Source organism: Euprymna scolopes, chromosome 1 (genome assembly GCF_053919585.1).
Source record: "Euprymna scolopes isolate OS-2025 chromosome 1, ASM5391958v1, whole genome shotgun sequence".
Classification (NCBI taxonomy): Eukaryota; Metazoa; Mollusca; class Cephalopoda; order Sepiida; family Sepiolidae; genus Euprymna; species Euprymna scolopes.
Genome location: NC_136482.1, coordinates 4728492 through 4734517, shown reverse-complemented (window position 1 = coordinate 4734517; position 6026 = coordinate 4728492).

Here is a 6026-nt window from a genome sequence, read left to right as displayed (position 1 = left end):
ATAACGGATAACAATAATGAAAACTGCAGATATATTAAGGAAAAACTGGAATATGGAGATTAACACACATGAAATACAGACACAAATTAGACACACAGAAACGACTATAGATATAAAAGGCACATGAACGTCACATGGAATCAACGGTATAACTTTAAGATACCACCCCCTTTTTATTTTAGTGTGTGTAACTATAAGCGTGCACCACACCAAATAAATGAAGGTCAAGGGGGATGGAAAGACCGAGAAAAGAAAGCACTAACCAGACCTCCGCTGGTTGAATGCAGAAGAATCCGGCTTTGGGGAGGCTTTTTGCCACCCAAATTCCAGTGAAACCAATGATCGCTGCCAACATGTAATCAATGATAGGCGGCTGTTGCGATAACGCAAATTCTTTTGCATAGATTATCGAAGGAGGTGGAGATTGCTAAATATCTGGGGATACTTATTGTCACTCAGACTCCAGAGAACACCACTAGTTGTTCGCAAACATAAATCTTTGAAAATAGCCTGTGTGACTACTACCACTGAGTGAATAATAATAATAATAATGATAATAATAATAATAATAATAATAATAATAATATTGATAATTAAAAAAATAATAATAGTAATAATGATAATAATGATAATAATTAAAAAAATAATAGTAATAGTAATAATAATAATGTAATAATAATAATAATAATAATTAAAAATAATAATAGTATTAAAAAAATAATAATAGTAATAATAATAATGATGATAATTAAAAAAATAATAATAGTAATAAATAAAATAATAATAATAATTAAAATAATAATAATAATAATAATAGTAATAATATTGATAATTAAAAAATAATAATAGTAATAATGATAATAATGATAATAATTAAAAAAATAATAGTAATAGTAATAATAATAATGTAATAATAATAATAATAATAATTAAAAAATAATAATAGTAATAAAAATAATAATAATAATAGTCATAATAATAATGATTATAATTAAAAATATAATAATAGTAATTATTACAATAATAATAATAATAATTAAAATAATAATAATTAAAATAATAATAATAATAATAATAATAATAATAATAATAATAATAATAATAATAATAATAATAATAATGTGAAAATAATACTAATGCACTGTTGTCGTAATAATTACCAAGAAAGAAAAGATTTTGTTGTCCTAGCTGACCACAGGGTGAGTATGAAATAAAAGGAGAAACGGAGCAAATACACAAAGCTAGCCAGAGAGTTAAAGGGGATTTGGATGATGAAAATCAAAATAATACCTATAATAGTAGGAGCACTAGGAACAATTCCGAAAAACTTTGAAAAAAGAATGGGATAAATTAGGATCTGAGGAATGGCTGCAATAATACAACGACTAACGATAATGAAAACGGCTTTAATATTAAAGAAAACCCTTGAATGCGGAGAATAATACAAGAAGACAATATAATGAAGAAGCGTTACAGGGAATGAAGAACACTGAAGCTGCATATCTACAAGTTCTACACCGCCATCACGCATCCCCTCCCATTGATTCATCACCCCCCCCACCAAAAAAAAGTGATACCAAAGAGCCGAGAAGGGTCAAGGAGGATGAGAAGACCGAAGAGAGGGGCACTGACCAGACCTACACTGGACAAGCGTGAAGAGAACTGGGATCTTGCGATGACGCAAATTTATTCGCAAATGCTATCGAAGGAGGTGGAGATAGCTGGATGTCTGGGGAAACTTGTTTTAATTCAGCTTTCAGAGAACACCACAGGTTTCCAATCAGATCACTGATGACTTGTGTGAAAGCTCTATGTGAGCTGCCAATAATAATAATAATAATAATAATAATAATAATAATAATAATGATGATGATGATGATGATGATGATGATGATGATGCTGATAATAATAATAATAATAATAATAATAATAATAATAATAATAATAATTATAATAATAATAATACCGAAACGCGTACAATACAATAAAATAAGATAGAAATTTGTTTATTTTATTCTCTATATTCTCATGTATAAGTTTTTATTCATTTTAATTAGGACTATCATTTGGCTGTCGCGTAAAACTCTCTTATTATTCGAATACCTGTATAAAGTCGTTTATTCTTTAACTTCAGCAAATATATCTTCTTCCTTTGTGTTTTGCTTGGATTATTATCTGTCTGGCTCCAGACAGATAATAAGTAGAAATCTCTAATGGCTTGTATATTTCTTTCTTTACGCGCCAATAAACTGTTGCATGACGGGACGTGGCTTAGCGATGATAAGAAACTGAAAATCTGGAATAAAGCGGAGATGAAAAACATATACAGATGGACGACGGAGATATGTACAGAATGTTATATATGTCTCTCCAATGCACCTTTTTTCCATTATCTCTACGTTATTACCGATTTGGAAATTATTAACAAACACACATACACACACACTCACACGCATATATAATATACTTTTTAGTCATTAATACACTCACACACACATGCACTTACATACACATATATATATGTATAATATTTTTTAGTCTGTTTTTCCACTATTTCTCAGAGACAACTGTGGCGATCATGCTGAAATATTGTATGAATCATTGCTATGATTAGGTGTAGCCAAATAAGTATTATGTTATCCGTTCATTAAGAGATAAATAAGGATTAACAGGAATTAGTCAACACAATACCACATTTACTCTCATTTTTTTCTCAGAAAATTACTGAACCAATCTGAAATTACGTTACGACCAGTAATAGTAATGAAGGTGTATTAGTATTTAATGCAAATATGAGCGCAAATTTAACCATATTAAACCCATTCTAAATAAACAGGCTAACCTTTTCCTGTGTAAGATGAGCTAACAGTATATATATATATATATATATATATATATATATATATATATGTGTGTATATATATATATGTGTGTGTGTGTGTGTGTGTAATAAGTTAAGAAGATATATTACAATTAATCAACAAGAACCGTTTCGAGCTTCATCCCCCTATGGAATCACTAGGTTATAATGCATTCTTTGTAGCTGAATTGCATATTTGATAACTAGCATGGTTTTACTAAAGTATTCAGTGCTGTTGAAGTTAATATTAAAAACGATGCATAAAATATTTTAATCTCCTATAATATTTTTATGTGGATACACGAAATGATACTACTAATACTACTACTACTACTACTACTACTAATACTAATAATAATAATAATAATAATAAATACTACCAGAAACTGAGGTTGTGGAAATTGCTAGATTGTGGAATAAGAAACCTTCCATCGTGCCAATGATAACAGGTGCGTTTGGCTAAATTCCTGATGATATTAGAAACAGCTGAACTCCTTGGGAATCAGATAAAACATATCCCGTACCCCAGAAGTCAGTTCTACTTTGCTCAGAAAACATCCCTCGCCAGGTGCTTTCCGTCTAATTGACTCTTAGACTATCCTTGCAAGCTTTCGTGTAAGAGCCAGCTCTTGAGGAAAAAAAAAAACGGTGTAAAACACCACAACTTAAATCATTCGTTGACCACTCAGGGATAAGGTTTATTGCAAGTACAGTACGTTAGTGTGGAGATTTAATAAAGTGTCTACTAAAGGGGGCGGTTCATCAGGAACTTGTTCACGTTGGACTTGAAGACATCCAGGTTGTAGGCAGGTGGGAAGCAGGCAGACGGAACAGAGTTCCACAGGCGTGCAGTTCTAAGAGAGAAGCTTTGTTCATGGAATCTACGCTTTGATTTAGACACAGATAAAGAGTGGGGGAAATTTTTGACAGTGGATTAGGTTAGACGGGTGTTTTCGTAAAAGATTGGCAAGGGGGACAAGAGATTAGAGCTCAGACGAGCACTTGCCATGGAAATAACGATAAAACAAAAACAGGCTCGCAACATTTCTTCTGTGGGAGAGAGGTTGCAGGGAAGAGAAAAGGGCATCCCCCACTAAGCCACTCTGTCAAGGCAAGATAGGTTGTTTTTAGCAGCCCCTGCCCAGATATGGCAACATTATTCCATCCTTGGACGTACTTGGCTTTTATATAGATAGAGAATTGCATCAGTAGTGAGATATCTTCTGGAGCGGTAGAAGGATTTCACCATCTTTCCAGCGACCTTGGCAACATACTTGATGTACGTGTTCCATTTCAGATAAAGAGTAAAGGTCAAGCCCAGACGCTTGTCAAAACGTGGGGCTTCTAGACGAGAGCCATCCATGTCAATTGATGCCAGATGGGGGATCAGAGCGTTGATGATGTAAAGATAGGAGTTTGGTTTTAGAAGCATTAAAGGTAACCAGCCACGTCTAACCACGCGCTCGAGATCAGAGGAGAGAGAATCAGAGAGAACTTTGTCATTTACAACCTTTTATGTGTTGCCGTAGATGGTCGTGTCATCAGCATAGATGTCAATGAATGATTTAAGTATGCGTTTATGGAGATCATTGACGTAGATCAGGAAGATAGTTGGACCCAGGATGGACCCCTGAGGGACTCCAGCATTAATACTGTAGGCCTCTGATTTTTGTCCATCACCCATTACTCTTATGAGCCTATCAGAGAGAAATGATTTAATGATTGAGAAAATATTTCGAGTTATACCGTAGCTGGAAATCTTGTGAAGTAGGCCTTTATGCCATACCTTGTCGAAGGCCTTTGATATGTCAAGAGCAATTGCCCTAGAAAGGAGGCCTTTGTCAAGAGATTTGCTAATCCTATGAGATATAACTGTTAGCACATCTGCGGTAGAATGGAAACCATATTGTGTGTCACTAAGAAGGCTGTTTCTGCTGAGGTGGTTGACTATTTCTCTATTTAATATGGATTCCAGCAACTTACTCATGACACACAGGAGACTTATTGGTCTGTACTGAGAGGAACACGACTTTTCACCTGAATTCTGTAATATAGGGCATACTGATGAGGTTTTCCAGGGAGTCGGAAAGCACTTTTCCTTAAGGCAACGCTTAAACAGTTTCGTAAGTATGGGAGCAAGTCCTGGTTGAAGCTTTTTTAACACTATAATTGGGATGCCGTCAGGGCCAGTTGCTTTACTGGAATCAAGGTTTTGATTAGGTTGGCGACCTCATGCACAGATATTTGTATGTTACCTAGCGTGTTCTGTGTTATAGGAAGAAATATGGGGAGTTGATGGCCTTCGTCGCATAGGGTAGAATTAGCGGCAAAGTTCTTTGCAAATAGTTTGGCCTTGTCTGATGCTGACGAGATGACTTCTGGGCCATTGATAATGGTTGGGATAGAACGCATATGCATATATATATATATATATATATATATATATATATATATATATATATACATATGCATGTATGCATATGTGCTTGTGTTTACATGCCGAGGTGGAGACGTATGTATACATGTGCGCGTTTCTTTTACTGTATGTGTGTGTGTGTGTGTATGTGTGCATGTGTGTGCACGCGCGTACGGCCCTAGGCTAACCTTCTCAAAGCACTTAACAACAAATAAAAATCAAATAAATACACCGAATCATAGCCCCCCCCGCCTCCCAACCTAAGCGAACACCCAACAGGTGAAGACATACTTATCAAGAAATCATCTCACCAACGAGACGCCAACAACTTAAACCTTAGAACTCGAAATTTAAAGTAACCTCCCTCTTCTTACCCCTACATATCTCCCCCCTCCATGTATCCCTATGTCCTTAGCAACACCAGAGATGAACTTCCCAGACCACCCACAGCCACCTAATGTTCTTGAACTAAAACTAAAACACTACCGACCCACCAAGCACCCCCTTCCACCTTCCCCCTTTTCCCTTCTTCTTTTTCCGCTTTTCTCGCACCCCTCCCCTGACATCATTCACTCTTTCATTCCACAATAAACGAACATTTCTGTAAAAGTCTGAAGAGGCTACACGACGGCCAAAAAAAACGGTCGGGTAGCTGAAACAATAATGTAACTAAACAGAAAAATACGGTAATAAAAAATAAAACGCACATTTGCTATACAACAGTATTGAGCACTTTCTTCAGGTTTTTAT